At 46.8% G+C, this 21,305-nt stretch overlaps 1 pseudogene; it reads right to left on the minus strand.

Moving 5' to 3' along the window:
* LOC115163901 (cytoplasmic dynein 2 heavy chain 1-like) overlaps window positions 1–21,305 on the minus strand; it is a 127,467-nt pseudogene that overhangs the window by 20,421 nt on the left and 85,741 nt on the right.

Genomic DNA, 21,305 nt, shown 5'->3' on the forward strand with positions numbered 1-21,305 from the left:
GAGTGGAGGACATACTTGGACCAGGGTTAGACTGGGGTTAGAGTGTAGGATCTACTTTGACCGGTGTTAGACAAGGGGTAGAGTGGAGGATCTTCTGTGACCAGGGTTAGACTGGGGTTAGAGTGGAGGATCTACTTTGACTAGGGATAGACTGGGGTTAGATTGAAGGCTCTACCACGACTAGGGTTAGACTGGGGTTAGATTGAAGCCTCTGCCGCGACTAGGGTTATTCTGGGGTTAGAGTGGAGGATCTACTTGACCATGGATAGACAGGGTTAGTGTAGAGGATCTACTTGACCATGGTTATATTGGGGTTAGAGTGGAGGATCTACTGTTACCAGTGTTAGGCGGTTGTTAGAGTGTGGGATCTACTGTGACCAGGGTTAGACTGGGGTTAGAGTAGAGGATATATGGTGAACAGGGTTATACTGGGGTTAGAGTGGAGGATCAACTGTGACCAAGGATAGACTGGGGGTAGAGTGGAGGATCTACTGTGACCAAGGTCAGACTGGGGTTAGAGTGGAGAATCAACTGTGACCAAGGATAGACTGGGGGTAGAGTGGAGGATCTATTGTGACCAGGGTTAGATTGCTGTTAGAGTGGTGGATCTACTGTGACCAGGGATAGACTGGGTTTAGATTGGAGTATCTACTGTGACCAGGGTTAGATTGCTGTTAGAGTGGAGGACATACTTGGACCAGGGTTAGACTGGGGTTAGAGTGGAGGATCTATTGTGACCAGGTTAGACTGGGGTTAGAGTGGAGGATATACTGGGACCAATGTTAGACAGGGCTTAGAGTGGAGGATCTACCCTGACCAGTGTTAAACAGGGGTTAGAGTGGAGGTTGTAGTCATTGGAAATCTGTCATGAAACACGTACACACACACACACACCCAAACCCACACCACACAAACACACACACTTCTGACGCATCAATGGGTAGGCTAAATTCTAGTCTGGCTTGTTCGTCTCTCTAATTTATGCTACTTTATGAGCAGGAAGGATAGATGCAGCTAGATTTCACAGGAGACAGACAGCATCTCATCATCTCATCTCTCCATCATTCATCCTTTCAACCTCTCAACCTCTCGCTCTTATCCAGTCTTCAGTGTGTTCCTTTCCTGGCTAATAAGCCCCGCTGGTAAAACATATGGTGGGGAGGAAGTAATGATAAGAGCTAAACGAGGGCAAAGAGAGAGGGAGAGAGAGAGAGAGAATGAATGAGAGAGGTAGAGAGAGTTAGACATTTATGTAAATATCTATGTTATTCAAATAAGTCTGGCACCTTCAGAGAGAGTTGGGGGACCATGTATGTCTTTCCATCTTGCAGGTCTGTCTGTCTGTCTGTCTGTCTGTCTGTCTGTCTGTCTGTCTGTCTGTCTGTCTGTCTGTCTGTCTGTCTGTCTGTCTGTCTGTCTGTCTGTCTAACTCAGAGCTGTGATCTGAGTCTCCTGATCGGAGGTTGAATCTCTCAGAAGTTCTACCCTGTTTCTGAGTTCTAATGGTGTGTTCTATTGGTGTGTTCTAATGGTGTGTTCTAATGGTGTGTTCTATTGGTGTGTTCTAATGGTGTGTTCTAATGGTGTGTTCTATTGGTGTGTTCTATTGGTGTGTTCTAATGGTGTGTTCTATTGGTGTGTTCTAATGGTGTGTTCTAATGGTGTGTTCTATTGGTGTGTTCTATTGGTGTGTTCTAATGGTGTGTTCTAATGGTGTGTTCTAATGGTGTGTTCTAATGGTTTGTTCTATTGGTGTGTTCTATTGGTTTGTTCTAATGGTGTGTTCTCTTTGTGTGTTCTATTGGTGCATTCTAAAAGTGAGTTCTATTGGTGTGTTCTATTGGTGTGTTCTAATGGTGTGTTCAAATGGTGTGTTCTATTGGTGTGTTCTAATGGTGTGTTCTATTGGTGTGTTCTAATGGTGTGTTCTAATGGTGTGTTCTATTGGTGTGTTCTATTGGTGTGTTCTAATGGTGTGTTCTAATGGTGTGTTCTAATGGTTTGTTCTATTGGTGTGTTTTATTGGTTTGTTCTAATGGTGTGTTCTCTTTGTGTGTTCTATTGGTGCGTTCTAATAGTGAGTTCTATTGGTGTGTTCTAATGGTTTGTTCTAATGGTGTGTTCTCTTGGTGTGTTCTATTGGTGTGTTCTAATGGTGTTTCTACATTTGGTCCTGAGTATACACCATGGAAGCCTGAATGTCATTTGCTGACATCAAGCCATAACCAGAGACTAATCATAGTCATTTAGTATTTTATTAGGATCCCCATTAGCTGTGGCCAAGGCAGCAGCTACTCTTCCTTGTGTCCATTTCTGGAGATACATGTTAATCTACCAAATACTGTATGGCTGACTCAGTGATTGAAAATTATTGTTGTGGTCTGCTTGTGGACCACAGCAGCTCATGCTGCTCTGATTGTTGCTAGTGAATGACCAGTCAATCTGATAGTGTATTACCTTGGAGAATATTGAAGCATGTGATGGGGCCTGAGGAGGGAGGATGGGTCCCTGGTAAACATGTCAAACTGCTGCAGAGCAGAGAGAGAAAGAGGCAGAGAGAACGAGAGAGAAAGAATGGAAGAGGGAGAGAGCCTCCCTGCCAGCTTCAATTAAACTCAGAGAGCACTGACACCTCTCCCTCTCTCTCTCAGAGACCCATGTCTGGGCTCTCTCTCTCACTCTCTCTCAGCTAAACGACACTGACCAACTGCTCAGATCCCTGAAGCACCAAAGGATGTAGAGAGGAGGAAGGAGGGAGGGGAGGAGGAGAAAAAAGAGGGGGAGAGAGGAACAAATAGGAGAAAAGAGGATGAAGAGGTGGATAATAAAATAAAGAGGGTATATTTTTGTCCTCTCTTCCCTCCATGGCTGCTTTTCACCTGTCTCCTCTGACTGACTGCTCTGCTACCCCTGCATCCCTCCTCTCTTCATTCATCCCCTCTTTCTATCACCTTTTCATTTCAAGCTCTGTTGCAGTGCCACCCTCCACCTCAACACCTCCCCCTGCCTGTTGTCAGTGGTTACTGGGCAGACAGAGACAACCTACACACCCAGAGTCCAGTAACAACATCAATCCAGAGACAGAGACAGAGACAGAGACAGAGACAGAGACAGAGACAGACAGACAAACAGAGAGAGAGAGGAACAAAATATACTCATGTTTTGTAGACTTCAAGAAAGCATTTGATTCAATTTGGCACACAGGGTTTTTTAATAAACTAATAGAAAGTGGTATTGGAAAACAACGTGTGGTTAAAATTGGCAACAAGCAAACAGACTTCTTCTCTCAGGGACATGGAGTGAAACAGGGCTGCCCAATAAGTCCAACACTATTTAACATCTACATTCATGAATTGGCAAAAACATTAGAAGAATCTGCAGCACCTGGTCTCACCCTACACAACACTGAAATCAAGAATCTGCTGTACGCAGATGACCTGGTGCTCCTGCCTCCCACTAAGGAGGGGTTACAGCAGCACCTAGATCATCTGCACAGGTTCTGTCAGACAGGGCTCTCACAGTTAACCTAAAAAAACTGAATATAATGATATTCCAAAAAAGGTCCAGAAATCAGAATGATAAATATACATTTTACTTGGACACAGTTCTATTAGAACACACCAAAAACTACACGTATCTAGGACTAAATATCAGCAAGACAGGTAGCTTTCACATGGCTTTAAACAAGCTGAGAGACAAAGCAAGAAGAGCATTCTATGCCGTTAAAAGGAATATTATCAAAATAAAGAAAGTTGCGCACTCCATGTATAATCTCCCAGCAACGTAATGGGTATTTACCAACGTTTCGGCATCACTGTGCCTAAGTTAGTTTATTCGCCGTTAGTCAGCACCTCCACACAAACTATTATTCTGGGTGTGCGCCAGCTCATGTTTGTTTTTGTTAAAAGGAATATTAAATCTAAATTCCATTAGAATCTGGCTCAATTTTCCAATCACTTGTAGAACCAATTGCTCTACATGCAGCGAACTATGGGGTCTGCTCTCTAATAATGAATTTACCAAATGGGACAAACATCCAATCGAAATACTGCATGCACACTTTTGCAAGTGCAAATAAAAACTGTAGAGCAGAATTGGGCCAAAACCCCCTCCTTATTCGAATAGAAAAAATATCCATCAAATTTTACAACCATCTAAAAACAAGTGACCCCAAAACATTCCATCACACAACCCTGCAATGTCAAGAGATGAAACAAGAGAAGAGTCCCCTCATCCAGCTGGTTCTGAGGCTCAGTTCACTAACCTTAACCAACCACATAGAGCCTCAGGACAGCACTCAGAAAATCTGGCCCAACCAAATCATCACAAAGCAAAAAGAAAAATATATCACCTATTGGAAAGACACTACAAAAAAATCAAAGTAAACTTCATTGGTATTTGGCTCTAAACAGTACAGTGGCTTGCGAAAGTATTCACCGCCTTGGCATTTTTCCTATTTTGTTGCCTTACAACCTGGAATTAAAATAGATTTTTGGGGGGTTTGTATCATTTGATTTACACAACATGCCTACCACTTTGAAGATGCAAAATATGTTTTATTGTGAAACAAACAAGAAATAAGACAAAACACAAAACTTGAGCATGCATAAGTATTCACCCCCCACCCCCCCACCTTTTGCAGCAATTACAGCTGCAAGCCTCTTGGGGTATGACTCTATAAACTTGTCACATCTAGCCACTGGTATTTTTGCCCATTCTTCAAGGCAAAACTGCTCCAGCTCCTTTAAGTTGGATGGGTTCCGCTGGTGTACAGCAATCTTTAAGTCATACCACAGATTCTCAATTGGATTGAGGTCTGGGCTTTGACTAGGCCATTCCAAGACATTTATATGTTTCCCCTTAAACCACAAGTGTTGCTTTGGCAGTATTCTAAGGATCATTGTCCTGCTGGAAGGTGAATCTCCATCCCAGTCTCAAATCTCTGGAAGACTGAAACAGGTTTCCCACAAGAATTTCCCTGTATTTAGCACACACCATCATTCCTTCAATTCTGACCAGTTTCCCAGTCCCTGCCGATGAAAAACATCCCCACAGCATGATGCTGCCACCACCATGCTTCACTGTGGGGGTGGTGTTCTCGGGATGATGAGAGGTGTTGGGTTTGCGCCAGACATTGCCTTTTCCTTGACGGCCAAAAATCTACATTTTTGTCTCATCTGACCAGAGTACCTTCTTCCATATGTTTGGGGAGTCTCCCACATGCCTTTTGGCGAACACCAAATGTGTTTGCTTATTTTTTTCTTTAAGCAATTACTTTTTCTGGCCACTCTTCTGTAAAGCCCAGCTCTGTGGAGTGTACGGCTTAAAGTGGTCCTATGGACAGATACTCCAGCTCCTTCAGGGTTATCTTTGATCACTTTGTTGCCTCTCTGATTAATGCCCTCCCTGCCTGGTCCCTGAGTTTTGGTGGGCGGCCCTCTCTTGGCAGGTTTTTTGTGGTGCCACATTCTTTCAATTTTTTAATAATGGATTTAATGGTGCTCCGTGGGATGTTCAAAGTTTCAGATATTTTTTTATAACCCAACGCGGATCTGTACTTCTCCACAACTTTGTCCCTGACCTGTTTGGAGAGCTCCTTGGTCTTCATAGTGCCGCTTGCTTGGTGGTGCCCCTTGCTTAGTGGTGTTTCAGACTGTGGGGCCTTTCAGAACAGGTGTATATATACACTGAGATCATGTGACAGATCATGTGACACTTAGATTGCACACAGGTGGATGATATCTAACTAATTATGTGAGTTCTGAAGGTAATTGGTTGCACCAGATCTTATTTAGGGGCTTCATAGCAAAGGGGGTGAATACGTATGCACGCACCACTTTTCTGTTTTTAATTTTTTAATTTTTTAATTTTCACTTCACCAATTTGGACAATTTTGTGTATGTCCATTACATGAAATCGAAATAAAAATCCATTTAAATGACAGGTTGTAATGCAACAAAATAATAAAAGCCAAGAGGGATGAATACCTTGCAAGGCACTGTACATGGTGGCAGACTATCTGACCACTGTGACTGATAGAAAAGTGAGGAAAACACTGACTAGGTACAGATCACAGTCTGGCTATAGAGACCGGTCATCACAGGCAAACCTGGCTGTCCAAAGAGGACAGTCTGGCTATAGAGACCGGTCGTCACAGACAAACCTGGCTGCCCAGAGAGGACAGTCTGGCTATAGAGACCGGTCATCACAGGCAAACCTGGCTGTCCAAAGAGGACAGTCTGGCTATAGAGACCGGTCGTCACAGACAAACCTGGCTGCCCAGAGAGGACAGTCTGGCTATAGAGACTGGTTGTCACAGACAAACCTGGCTGTCCAAAGAGGACAGTCTGGCTGTAGAGACCGGTCGTCACAGACAAACCTGGCTGCCCAGAGAGGACAGTCTGGCTGTAGAGACCGGTCGTCACAGACAAACCTGGCTGCCCAGAGAGGACAGTCTGGCTGTAGAGACCGGTCGTCACAGACAAACCTGGCTGCCCAGAGAGGACAGTCTGGCTGTAGAGACCGGTCGTCACAGACAAACCTGACTGCCCAGAGAGGACAGTCTGTGCTCACTCTGCTCCAGGGGAGAGGTACAGACAGAGCTGCATTTCCTATTACACTGTGACAAATACTTAGACCTAAGATAATCTTTCTTTCTCAAAATTATCATTCAGTACAACAAATTTGAAACTATTTATTGAGTGTGCATTTTTGGCAGCCAAATATGTGTCCTCCCCATTTAGATTTGTTTTGTCTTTCATACCAGGTCATGTGTCTTCTCAGTCATGTTGACACTGGTCTACTACCATCGCTTTAATGTATTGTTGTTCTGGTTAATATTGTTGTTGTTAATGGTAATCCCATGTCCACTACTACTATTATTATTGCTGTAGGTCCCACCATTTTTGTTATGTATACTTTGACAATGTAAGTAATTTATTTTGCCATGTCAATAAAACTATGTAATTTAATTGAGAGTGAGAGGAAGAAAGAAAGAGCGAAAGAGAGATCTTCTGTAACAAGGTAGGGTCTAGTGCACAGCAGGAGCAGTGATGCTGCTGTACAGGCTAGGACGGGAGAGATCTGTGGCTGAATCCTGACCTGCTACAGTGACAGGGCTAACCACATCCCCAGGGAACACATACATACTGTCTGTCCATGATGCATGATTCATAGCAATCCTAATCAGGGTTCAACTCTTCATGCCTGCCTGCCTGCGACCACAGCACTGTGGCTCTAATGACACATCTAGTGTCACGTTGTGTCCACAATTCAACATGCAGTCCCCTGGTGCAGGCTACCTCGTGGGAGTTGTCCCGTCCTAGAGTCTCTGAGGCTAGCTCCAGTGGTTCCTGGGAGGGGTCAGCTCCAGTGGTTCCTGGGAGGGGTCAGCTCCAGTGGTTCCTGGGATGGGTCAGCTCCAGTGGTTCCTGGGAGGGGTCAGCTCCAGTGGTTCCTGGGAGGGGTCAGCTCCAGTGGTTCCTGGGAGGGGTCAGCTCCAGTGGGGATTCAGATAAGTCAGCTATTGTTTTGTTAATTTTCTGCCGTTTCAATCAAAACAGACAGCAACTTGTCCTCTCAGCAGCCCTTGCAGTGTGCAGAGACTCATAGGTGTGTCCATAAATCTCATTGTGCATCCAGGAACTTTTTCTAAAACACAGTATGCCTCTTAGTGTAGAAATGTTCCCCTGAGGGTTATAGAGGAGGAAAGGACACAATGAGGAGACCAAAACATCCTCTCTCTCCTCTCTCTCCGCAACACCATAGACGTCTGCTCTCCCTCTCTCCTCTCTCTCCGCAGCACCATAGGCGTGTGGTCTCCCTCTCTCTCCTCTCTCTTCTCTCGCACCTCTCTCTCCTCTCTCCTCTCACTCCACAGCACCATAGGCGTGTGGTCTCCCTCTCTCCTCTCTCTCCTCTATCCTCTCTCTCCGCAGCACCATAGACATCTGCTCTCCCTCTCTCTCCTCTATCCTCTCTCTCCGCAGCACCATAGACATCTTCTCTCTCTCTCTCTCTCTCTCTCTCTCTCTCTCTCTCTCTCTCTCTCTCTCTCCTCTATCCTCTCTCTCCGCAGCACCATAGACATCTGCTCTCTCTCTCTCTCTCTCCTCTATCCTCTCTCTCCGCAGCACCATAGACATCTGCTCTCCCTCTCTCCCTGCAGCACTATAGGCGTGTGGTCTCCCTCTATCCTCTCTCTCCGCAGCACCATAGACATCTGCTCTCCCTCTCCCTCTCTATCTTCTCTCTCCACAGCACCATAGGCATGTGGTCTCCCTCTCTGTCCTCTCTCCCCGCAGCACCACAGGTGACTGCAATCCCTCTCTCTCCTCTCTCTCTGCAGCACCATAGGCGTGTGGTCTCCTGCACACTGTCATTTGGGTTGTGATTACACACTGTGATTCAGAGATGATTATCCAACCGACTCCACACTGCATGTCTGTGTATGTGTATGTGTGTGTGTGTGTGTGTGTGTGTGTGTGTCTCTGTGTGTGGACGTGTTTAGCTATTCTTGTGGGGACCAGAAGTTTGACCAACTGGGGACATTTTGTTGCTATTTCTAGGGGGTTTAGGGTTAAGGTTATAATTAATGTTAAGGTTAGAATTACATTAAGGGTTAAGGTTAGGAGCTAGGGTTAGTTTGAGGGTTAGGGTTAGGTTTTACATTTACATTTAAGTCATTTAGCAGACGCTCTTATCCAGAGCGACTTACAAATTGGAGTTAGTGTTTTAGAGTTAGTGTTGAGGTTTTGGGGTTAGGGTTAAGGTTAGGGTTAGGGTAAGAGAGCGGGTTAGGTTTAGGGTTAGGGGTTAGGGAAAATAGGATTTTGAATGGGACTGAATTGTGTGTCCCCACAAGGTTAGCGGTACAAGACTGTTTGGCGGTGTGTGTGTGTTCTGTTCTGCATGTAGGTGAATGTACTGACAGTAGCATCATGGGGTCAGGCTGTGATACAGCCCAACAGGATGCTCTCAATGGTGCATCTGTAAAAGTTTGTGAGGGTCTTGGTGGCCAAGCTGAATTTCTTCAGCCTCCTGAGGTTGAAGAGGCGCTGTTGCGCCTTCTTCACCACACTGTCTGTGTGGATGGACCTTTTCAGATTGTCAGTGATCTGTACGCCGAGGAATTTTAAGCTTTTCACTTTCTTCACTGTGGCCCCATCGATGTGGATTGGGGCATACTCCCTCTGCTGTCTCCTGAAATCCACAATCAACTCCTTTGTTTTGTTGGGGGAGCAGTTATTTTCCTGGCACCACTCCTCGCAGTCCTGGGTGAACAGGGAGTACAGCAGGGGGCTGAGAACTTACCCTTGTGGGGCCCCTGTGTTGAGGATCAGCGTAGTGGGGGTGTTGTTGCCTACCTCCACCACCTGGGGGTGGCCCGTCAGGAAGTCCAGGACTCAGTTGCACAGGGTGGGGTTCAGACCCAGGGCCCCGAGCTAAATGATGAGCTTGGAGGGTACTATGGTGTTGAAAACTGAGCTGTAGTCAATGAAAATAATTCTTACATAGGTATTCCTCTTGTCCACATGGGATAGGGGAGTGTGCAGTGCGATGGCAATTGTATGGATCTATTGGGGTGGTATGCGAATTGCAGTGGGTCTAGGGTGTCGGGTAAGGTGGAGGTGGTATGATCCTTAACTAGCCTCTCAAAGCACTTCATGATCACAGAAGTGAGTGCTATGGGGCGACAGACATTTAGTTCAGTTACCTTCGCTTTCTTGAGTACAGGAACAATGGTGGACATCTTGAAGGATGTGGGGACAGCAGACTGGGATAGGGAGGGATTGAATATGTCTGTAGACACTCCGGCCAGCTGGTCTGCACATGGCATTTGGGCCGGCAGCCTTGCGAGGGTTAACACGCTTAAATGACTTACACACGTCGACCATGGAGAACAAGAGCTCACAGAAGAGCCTCAATTCATTAGGGAATGTACTTTACAAGGTGTTGAAAGCATTTCACAGGGATGCTGGCCCATGTTGACTCCAATGCTTCCCATAGTTTTGTCAAGTTGGCTGGATGTCATTTGGGTGATGAACAATGCTTGATACACACGGGAAACTGTTGGGTGTAATAACCCAGCAGCGTTGCAGTTCTTGACACAAACCAGTGTGCCTGGCACCTACTACTATACCCCGTTCAAAGACACTTCAATATTTTGTCTTGCCCATTCACTCTCTGAATGGCACACATGCACAATACATGTCTCAATTGTCACAAGGCTTAAAAATCCTTCATTAACCCATCTCCTCCCCTTCATCTACACTGATTGAAGTGGATTTACCACATCAATAAGGGATCATAGCTTTCACCTGAATTCACCTGGCCAGTCTATGCAATGGAAAGAGCAGGTGTTCCTAATGTTTTGTACACTCAGTGTACATGTTGACACACACACACACACACACACACACACACACACACACACACACACAGAGCAGAACAAAACACTTCAATTCATATTCTGATCTAACACACACAGCCCTGCTCTCGGCCATGGCTAGAACGCCTTCCAGCGACCTTTTCCTGCATTGCCATGGAAACACTAAGAGAATCATCCCTCTGACTTGACTACATGACTTGTCATGTCTTGCTGCTAAGCACCTTTTGACACATTGATATGCCACACACACGCAAACACTCTAAAACACACAAGCAGCACCTACACCACATCAATCCACAATGAAAGGGTATCTGATCAATATTCAGACAGGCAACAATCTCTCTCTGTCTCTCCCTCTCTCCGTCACTCCGTCTCTCCGTCTCTCTCTCTCTGTCTCTCTCTCTCCGTCTCTCCATCTCTCTCTCTCTCTCTCTCTGGCAGTGTTCACCTTTCAGTCTGTGGTTATGCTGTGCACAGGCATTACGTTAAAGACCTGGGTCTGTCTGGATGTGTGAATGTTTTCCTCTGAGACATTCTCTGTGTGTGTGCTGCAGGGTTTTCTGTCTTTACTCAGTGGACTCCCTGGCCATTCACTGACTGACTGATCATTTAAGTAAAAAAGGGAGGGTTTAGGTTTCAAAGCAAAACAGGTAACACTGTGGCCCTAATGGACTGGAGTTGTGTAACCCTAGTCTACAATGTGTCTTCACCTGAGTGTGTGTGTGTGTGTATGTGTGAGTCTGTGTTTGAGTAAGAGTGTGCATATGTGTCTGCATGTGTGTCGTGCATGCACTGGGGGAGACAGGAGCAAGGATAACAGCAGGTGGGGGGAGGGGCCTGATGTGTGTTTGTGGCTGAGTGGAGCGAGGAGGAGGAAGAGAGCCAGCAGCAACCAAGCCGACTTACACTAGTTATTAACTTCTAGCTAGCTGGTCATTTATTCCAATCTGATTACATAATACCTGTTTTGACTGCATCAAACCAAGAAGAGAAACTAGTTAAGCTATAGCTAGCTAGCTGGGTTGGCTAATCAAAGCTACTTAAGCTGTGCTTTCCCCAGTCCTACACAATTACAAAAAACCCTCCATTCAAAGTATTGAGTGAAAGCCTACCTGTTGGCTCTTGGTTGTTGAAACATATCCTTTTTATTATAACTTTAATTCCACTTTCCACTGATCTCCTAACTAATTCCATTTTCCACTGATCTCCTAACTAATTCCACTTTCCACTGATCTCCTAACTAATTCCACTTTCCACTGATCTCCTAACTAATTCCATTTTCCACTGATCTCCTAACTAATTCCATTTTCCACTGATCTCCTAACTAATTCCACTTTCCACTGATCTCCTAACTAATTCCATCTTCCACTGATCTAACAGAGCCAGAGGCTAGTGCCGCTTTGATGACGCGATTGGCCAACAAAAACAACAAGATAGACAAGCGTCTTGAAAAACACACCTCTCGTGAAAAGCCGCAGCAGCATACATGAGACATCTCTCTCAATTCAATTCAATTTAATTTATGGGGCTTTATTGGCATGGGAAAAATATGTTTACATCTCTCTCTTTCTCTCTCTCTTGGCCCTGGGTAATCGGGTTCGGGTGGACCCGTGAAAACCTCTAGTGTGTGTGTTACAGTGTGTGTGTGCGCGTGTCTGCGTGTACGTGCTACAGTGTGTGTATATGTGTGTGTGTTGCTGTTTTTACACTGCGCTGATAGCACTCCACTGTGTTGTGGCGGTGGTCAGGCTCTCTGGGCCAGGCTGGACCGGGGGATTGTGGGAGATTAGCTCTAAGAGGATTAAAGCCCACGCTTCATTAGCATTGTGACTCACCGCCAGGGAGACACTGTACTGTAGCACACACACACACACACACACACTGTAGCACGGACACACGTACACACACACACACACTGTAGCATGCACACACGTACACACACAGACACACACACTACAGCTTCATCAAAAGTTCACTTAGCGTTCACACATTCCTAACAGTGGATATGCGGCAGCTTCATCAATGGATAGAGCTAGCCATACAAAATACTGTACATACAGTTACAAACAACTTAAATGGTAGGCTGTCATTATAAATAAGAATTTGTTCTTAATTGACTTGCCTATAAATAAAGCATAAATACAATAAAAACTGTAGTATTCATAAGTATCAGGTATGAAGGTAAGGCCCAGATGCAGACAATGTTGAATTAACAGTGGTTTAATAATCCAACAGGAGCAATAGACAGGTCAAGGCAGGCAGGGGTCAGTAAACCAGAGGCATTGGTGCTGAACAGCAGGCAGGCTCAGGGTAGGGATAGGTCAATAATCCAGAGGTTGGGCAAAGGTATAGGTCAGCAGGCAGGCTCAGGGTCAGCGGCAGGCAGAGTGGTCAGGCAGATGGGCTCAGAGTCAGGACAGGCAAGGGTCAAAATCAGAAGGGCGAGAAAAAGAAAGACTGAGAAAAGCAGGAGCTGAGACACAAAAATGCTGGTTGACTTGACAAACAAGACGAACTGGCAACAGACAAACAGAGAACAAAGGTATGAATACACAGGGGATAATGGGGAAGATGGGCGACACCTGGAGGGGGGTGGAGACATTCACAAAGACAGGTGAAACAGATCAAGGTGTGACAATAAGGAATAACGTTACACTAGAACTCTGCATAACATCCTTCCTTCAACAGTCAACAGGGTTAGTCTTAGGGTGTGTTCCATTCCAATAAAAAGAAAACTGAGCCGTTACCTGGATAGGTCGTAAGGCTTAGCAATTTATCAGAACATCCCACTAGTGTAGCAGTATAGATGTTAACATTGGCATGCAGTACAGCTCTGCTCCACAATACGTTGAATACAGTCAAGTAGTTCTCATCTCCTAGTGATGGTATTAGCTCAGGGCTACGTTGCCCTGCATTTGACACTGTGTTTTCTTTAGCCTGGGCTTATAGTGTACCCTGGTTGAATACTGTGTGCCACACCAATAAGTCAGGCCCTCAGGCCAACGTCTCAGTGTGAATATGCAGGAGAGAGACAGAAGGAGAGGCCAAGAGAGACAGAGAGACCTCAGCAGCCTATACCAAGGTTAATTGACACTGGAAGGTATGCCGGACTGTGTATGTGTGAGTGTGTGTGCGTACAAGCGTGTGTGTGTCTGTGTGTGAGCGAGAAGGGTCCATCTCTGCAGTCCCTCAATACTGCGGCAGCTCTCAGGCAGCAGATTGTGGAGAGAGAGAGAGAGAGAGAGAGAGCGAGAGAGAGAGAGAGAGTGAGAGAGACAGCGAGAGAGACAGAGACAGAGAGAAAGAGAGAGAAAGACAGAGAGAGACAGACAGAGAGAGAGTGTGAACCTGACTAATCATGTTCTATGTTGCGTAGGACATCACCCCACAGAGAAGCAGACTCCTCATTATCTTTACAGAAGTGAGAAGACAGCTGCTCAAGTCTCATCCCGTCTCCTTCTCTCCATCCCCTCAACTCCTGGCCAGCTCCACCCTCTCCCCACATCTCCAACCCAGGGGCTTGTCAGAGTAAGGCAGTCAGTGGGCTACTAACAATACTGAACACAACCCTGGGCCAGACCACACAGTCTCACATTCTGCCATTTTACATTCGAAAACAATTTTTGTTAAAACACCTGTGATGAATGTGGAATGTAGGAGCATGTCACCACGGTATCATAAATACACAGTGCAGATGAGCAGGTGAGACTGAGGTAAACTTCAGATCAGAATAGAGGTAGCCTAAACTCTAAAGCAGGTGAGGACCAGCTCCATGGGGCAAAAACAGACCCACAAGGTATAACATTATTGTTATTTTCAAATACAATCTCTTTTTGGGCTTAGTTGTGGTCCATTTGCAGTGCACAAATTATTATAATTATGTTTCGGCGCTCAGACCATCAGCTCCGAAAAAAATGGTCCCGCGGTTGAATCTAGTTACCTACCCCTGCTCTACAGTATGAGAAGACTGCAGCATCGTCATCACTACTACCTGAGATGGTGAACTGCAGTCCAGGCAGAAAGACAGTGATATCTGAAGAATAGAGAGATGTAGCAGGAGATAGAGTGGATACTGTAAATCAATAGATAATTACAGAAAAATAGAGCTATTACTGAGAGAGAGAGAAAGAGAGAGAGAGAGAGCGGTAGGGGAGGGGAGAGGGAGTGGGGGAGAGAGAGAGAGAGGGGTAGGGGAGAGGAAGCGAGGGGGAGAGAGAGAAAGAGAGAGAGAGAGGGAGATTGGAAAGGGCAGGATGGGTGTGGGAGGAGGGGAGGACAGACAGTAAACACTAACGTCAGTGTGTCAGGTTGACAGTGTTCAGGGACACAGTCATTGTCTGTTAACTCCACATCACTAGGTAACATCTGAGAGCCTATTTGCTGACACTATTGCTGTGAATGTTGACCAAATCTAACTGTGCAGCAGTTCAATTCTCAGTCTTCTTCAGCAGTTGTGAAGCCTTCATATGCATGGGACCACACAATAACACACAAACATTACAAGACCCAAATTTGCAGAGTCATTGATAGCGCTGGCATAGACCTACATGCAGTTAGCAGGATTATCATAATGAATAGGTGGCTCATTAGGCAGTAGAGGGGGAGGGAGGTAGAAAGAGGAGGGAGGTAGAGGGAGGTAGGAGGTAGAAGGAGGTAGAGGGAGGGAGGTAGAAAGAGTCCTGTGTTTCCTGGCAGGTTATATGTTTAGTGTGTGTGTGTGTGTGTGTGTGTGTGTGTGTGTGTTGTGTGTGTGTGTGTGTGTGTGTGTGTGTGTGTGTGTGTGTGTGTGTGCGTGTGTGTGTGTGTGTGTGTGTGTCTGTGTGTCTGTGTGTCTGTGTGTGTGTGTGTGTGTGTGTGTGTGTGTGGGCAGTCAAATGACAGACTGAGTAAGAAATTAAGGTAGAGAGATAGGGAAAAACCAGAAGTATAGATTGAGAGGGGCAAAAGAGGATCAGAGAGAGAGAGGTAGAGGTAGGAGGGAGGTAGAAGGAGGTAGAGGGTGGAAGGAGGAAGGGGAGGTAGAGGAAGAAGGGAGGTAGAGGGAGGGGGAGGTAGAGAGAGGAGGGAGGGTAGAGGGAGGTAGGAGGTAGGAGGTAGAGGGAGGTGGAGGGAGAAGGGAGAAGAGGGAGGTAAAGGGAGGTAGAGGGAGGAGGTAGAGGGAGGTAGAGGGAGGTAGAAGAAGGAGGGAGGTAGAGGGAGGTAGAGGGAGGTAGAGGGAGGTAGAAGAAGGAGGGAGGTAGAGGGAGGTAGAGGGAGGTAGAGGGAGGTAGAGGGAGGTAGAAGGAGGTAGAGGGAGGTAGAGGAAGGAGGGAGGTAGAGGAAGGAGGGAGGTAGAGGGAGGGGGAGGTAGAGAGAGGAGGGAGGTATAAGGAGGTAGAGGGAGGTAGGAGGGTAGAAGGAGGTAGAGGGAGGGTAGAGGGAGAAGGGAGGTAGAGGGAGGAGGTAGAGGGAGTTAGAGGGAGGTAGAAGGAGGTAGAAGGAGGTAGAGGGAGGTAGAGGGAGGTAGAAGAAGGAGGGAGATAGAGGGAGGTAGAAGGAGGGTAGAGGGAGGTAGAGGAAGGAGGGAGGTAGAGGAAGGAGGGAGGTAGAGGAAGGAGAGAGGTAAAGGGAGGAGAGGGAGGTAGAGGGAGTGGTGAGGTAGGGGAGGTAGAGGGAGGGGGAGGTAGAGGGAGGAGGGGAGGTAGAGGGAGGTAAAGGGAGGGGGAGGTAGAGGGAGGAGGGAGGGTAGAGGGAGGAGGGAAGTAGAGGAAGGTAGAGGGAGGTAGAGGAAGGAGGGAGGTAGAAGGAGGTAGAAGGAGGTAGAAGGAGGTAGAGGGAGGTAGAGGAAGGAGGGAGGTAGAGGGAGGAGAGGGAGGTAGAGGGAGTGGCGAGGTAGGGGGAGGTAGAGGGAGGAGGGAGGTAGAGGGAGGTAGAGGAAAGAGGGAGATAGAGGGAGGTAGAAGGAGGTAGAAGGAGGTAGGTAGAGGGAGGTAGAGGAAGGAGGGTGGTAGAGGAAGTAGGGAGGTAGAGGGAGGAGAGGGAGATAGAGGGAAGAAGAGGGAGTGGGGGGAGGTAGAGGGAGGTAGAGGGAGGAGGGAGGTAGAGGGAGGAGGGAGGTAGAGAGAGGAGGGAGGCAGAGGGAAGATGGAGGAGGTAGGAGAGAGGGAGAGGGAGATGGAGGGAGGAGGGAGGCAGAGGGAAGATGGAGGAGGTAGGAGGGAGGCAGAGGGTAAAAGGCACAGGGAGGTAAAGGGCCGAGGGAGGTAAAGGGCAACGGGAGAGAGAGGGCACAGGGTGGAGGGAAGTAGAGGGCAGAGGGAGGTAGAGGGCAGACCGAGGTAGAGGGCAGAGGGAGGTAGAGGGCAGAGGGAGGTGGGGGGCAGAGGGAGGTAGAGGGCAGAGGGAGGTAGAGGGCAGAGGGAGGTAGAGGGCAGAGGGAGGTAGAGGGCAGAGGGAGGTAGAGGGCAGAGGGCAGAGGGAGGTAATTGGCAGAGGGAGGTAGTTGGTAGAGGGCAGAGGGAGGTAGAGGGCAGAGGGAGGTAGATGGCAGAGGGAGGAGGAGGTAGAGGGAAGAGGGAGGTAGTTGGCAGAGGGAGGTAGAGAGCAGACGGAGAAGGAGGGCAGAGGGAGGTAGAGGGAGGAGGGAGGTAGAGGGAGGAGGGAGGTAGAGAGCAGAGGGAGGTAGAGGGCAGAGGGAGGTAGAGGGCAGAGGGAGGTAGAGGGAGGAGGGAGGAAGAGGGAGGAGGGAGGAAGAGGGAGGAGAGAGGTAGAGACGTTGATAGAGGGAGAGAATAGGAAAGCAGATATGGTAGGACAGTGTCCCAACAGTCAAGGATAAAGTTCTGAGTGGAATGACTGGAATGTGCGGCTGTTTCATTCAGAGAAAATACCGTAAAATGTCAAATAAATGCAGTCTGAAATAGCCGTCTGTCCCTTTTAATAGCCAGCCAACGACACACATTTCAGCAAATAAACGCCTGTTTCAAATAAACACTGGATCTAAATGAGTTGTTTACGATGTTACCATGAGTTACTCAAGAGGTTTAATGTTTTATTGCCAGTAAGAAACTCCTAGCCATTGGTTGCTAACAGCTGAGAACTTCTAGCTAACTTGCGAGCTCAAAAATTGTCAACTTCGGGAGTACAGACCCTAGAAATTGGTCGATCACCTGCTAGTGGTGAAAGTAAGAACTGCCAAAAATGCACATCATAGAGGACTATAATTTGTCAAGGAAAAGTTTGTATTTCTTTTGAGGCATACTAAGACAACAGAAACTTCACAGAGTGAGGAAATTCTAACACATTAGCACTGGAAATGAAGACGTTTATAAAAATGCTGGAATCAAACAATTAACTATGCAAACGAGCAAAAGCTGTGTGCATTATGGAAATAAACGCCTGGCTCAAATAGAAGCCTGTCTCTAATAAACTCCTGGCTCAAATAGAAGCCTGTCTCTAATAAGCGCATGTTGTGTTCAGTGATTTAAGCAAATTAATAACTGGACAATTAATTGAAGTTTTACAGTAGTGAAAATTGTAAAGAAACATTGATTTGACCACTGGAACTGAGCTAACATGGGAAGATAGACAGAAGCTCCCTTGTTAGATGAATACTTACAATCCAACATATCAGCAGCTGTCAACTAATGTTGCTTATGACAGATGCTAAATGCAACAAACGACATAAGTACCAACAGTTCAGACTCAACTACTAAACTCTGTTGATGACAGCATTGCAGAATGTTTACTTCTAGTAGTGCTGGTGACTTAACACATCAATGAGGAAAATCTCCAGGTCTGAGGGTCTTAAATCTACATTGAAGACCTTAGAAACACAAAAACCTACACACGCAAGACACACCTTGTCAGACCTCCGTGACTCCAGTGAATTACAGCCAATCTGTTCTCCCTCCATGGGGCTAATCGTCCAATCATATCGCTCTGTTCTCCCCTCGGAGCCCACTGGCATAATGACGAGAAATCACCACACATTCAGCAGGTCTACACACACACACACACACACACACACACACACACACACACACACACATTTGATGTGTATGTGCATATAGCTATGTGTGTGTGTGTCAAATGAAGAGAAATGGCTAGTGATTCATTTTCCGTGCTTCCTCTTTTGTGTGTGTGGTAGTGACAAATTAGGAGTAATGACTGTCTATGAATCACAGTACACCTTCCCTATTGCTTCTGTCAGGCAGCTCCATCCTCTGTACACCTTCCCTATTGCTTCTGTCAGGCAGCTCCATCCACTGTACACCTTCCCTATTGTTTCTGTCAGGCAGCTCCATCCACTGTACACCTTCCCTATTGCTTCTGTCAGGCAGCTCCATCCACTGTACACCTTCCCTATTGTTTCTGTCAGGCAGCTCCATCCACTGTACACCTTCCCTATTGCTTCTGTCAGGCAGCTCCATCCACTGTACACCTTCCCTATTGCTTCTGTCAGGCAGCTCCATCCACTGTACACCTTCCCTATTGCTTCTGTCAGGCAGCTCCATCCACTGTACACCTTCCCTATTGTTTCTGTCAGGCAGCTCCATCCACTGTACACCTTCCCTATTGCTTCTGTCAGGCAGCTCCATCCACTGTACACCTTCCCTATTGCTTCTGTCAGGCAGCTCCATCCACTGTACACCTTCCCTATTGTTTCTGTCAGGCAACTCCATCCACTGTACACCTTCCCTATTGTTTCTGTCAGGCAACTCCATCATGGAGGACAGGAGCCTTATGTGAGTATGTGTCTCTGTCGCATGTGTGTGCGTGTGCGTGTGTGTGTGTGTGTTATATGATCTGATGTACTTAAATCGCTGACTCGCTGCATCATGCCTGCAGATCAATGCTGCTGATAAGAGACGCTTTGAATGCTGTTGACCGCTGCTGTGTTTACTGCGTGTGTTGTTAGGATGGATTGATCAGCACTAATGATGACACTTTTACTACACAGGCAGAATTATGGAGGACAGCAGGGATCACACACACACTCACCAAGGGCCTGCGAGGTGAAGGCAGCCATTGCACTCTGTAGTCTATCTGGCCTGATGGCCTGAACCAGCAGCACCTGCAGAGAGAAAGAGAAAGAGGAGGAGGAGAGGGGAGACAGATGAGTTGGAGGAGAGGAGGAGAGGGGAGACAGAAGAGGAGGAGGAGAGGAGGAGAGGGGAGACAGATAAGGAGGAGAGGGGAGACAGAAGAGGAGAGGAGGAAAGGGGAGGCAGAAGAGGAGGAGGAGAAGAGGAGAGACAGAAGATGAGGGGAGGAGGAGAGATGGAGAGACAGAAGATGAGGAGGAGAGGAGGAGAGGAGAGACAGAAGAGGTGGAGTAGGGGAGGAGAGGAGAGACAGAAGAGGTGGAGTAGGGGAGGAGAGGGGAGACAGAAGAGGAGAAGAAGAGGAGGAGAGGAGAGACAGAAGAGGAGGAGAGGAGGAGAGGAGAGACAGAAGAGGAGAGGAGAGACAGAAGAGGAGAAGGAGAGTAGAGACAGAAGAGGAGGAGGGGAGGAGGATGAGAGGGGAGACAGAAGAGGAAGAAGAGAGGAGGAGAGGGAATACAGAAGAGGAGGAAAGGGAAGACAGAAGAGGAGGTGGAGAGGAGAAAATTAAGAGGGAGTAGGAAATTGCTCAATCTGTGAGCACTGTAAAGAGAGCCTTTCCTGTAAATCATGATGGACAATTGATTATGTGTCCGTGAGACACAAGGATTGGCTCATGTTGATCAGTGATTGACAGCTCACCTGCTGGAAGCGTATGATCTTCTTGGCGATGGAGGGCGAGACTTCCTGTTCATAGTTGGAGCTCTGTGAGGAGAGCCAGAGAACACATTCTCATTTACAGCAACAACCTGGGGAATAGTTACAGGGGAGAGGAGGGGGATGAATAAGCCAATTGTAAACTGGGGATGATTAGGTGACCATGATGGAATGAGGGCCAGATTGGGAATTTAGCCAGGACACGAGTGCCTCCTACTGGCCCTCCAACACCACTTCCAGCAGCATCTGGTCTCCCATCCAGGGACTGACCAGGACCAACCCTGCTTAGCTTCAGAAGCAAGCCAGCAGTGGGATGCAGTGCACTCTTCCATCACATGTGCAGCTGGTTCTCAAGATCTTGCACACTAATGAGATGCTATTGAGCCCACACTACTACACTGTCTGAGCCAAGGACTACATGCTTTCTGGTAAGTTTTGATTACAATACTGGGTGGGGTGAATATATTTTATATGACACACATGATTTTTTGTTAACTAGTAAACAGTAACCTACAGCAAAGTGTGTTTAAATCAATTCTCACTTGTTAATAACAATGTCTGCTAGTTAGTTTTTGATACCATGTGGGTTTTAGCTTGCTTGAGCCTGCTAAATGAGGAGTGTTAATTCACCTGTTTCAAAACATGTTGAATTTTAAAACATTTATCTTACAAAGGAGTTGTTTCATCTAACTGCTTAACTATTTATCTGTACATGGAATTGTATTTGTGTTTTTTTTCCTCATTTTTTTCTAATCTTTACAGGAAAATGCCACAGGCACTATCTGATGTGTGGAGACATTTCACTGCAGCTAATGTAGAAGGAAAGCTGTGTACATTTGCAAATACTGTGCTAAATCACATGTGAAGAATGCATCAAAGATCCAGAATCATCTGGTCAAGTGCATAAAGATCCCTCAGCGCTCACAACAAGCAACCTCTGACAAAAGTCCCTCTACTTCTGTTCGAGGTGAAAAGGACCTTATCGATAGCAACAGCTCATGGTCCTCCTGGAATCAGAAGTGTTTTTTATTCAATGGAGGAACGTAGTCAGAGAAATGCTGATGAATGTCTTGCTCGAGATGTGTATGCAACTGGTTCACCTCTGATGCTCACAGGCAATGTGTATTGGAAGAGATTTATGAATGTTCTTCGCCCAGCATACACCCCTCCAA

The sequence above is a fragment of the Salmo trutta genome, chromosome 26 (assembly GCF_901001165.1).
Source record: "Salmo trutta chromosome 26, fSalTru1.1, whole genome shotgun sequence".
In the NCBI taxonomy this organism is placed as follows: Eukaryota; Metazoa; Chordata; class Actinopteri; order Salmoniformes; family Salmonidae; genus Salmo; species Salmo trutta.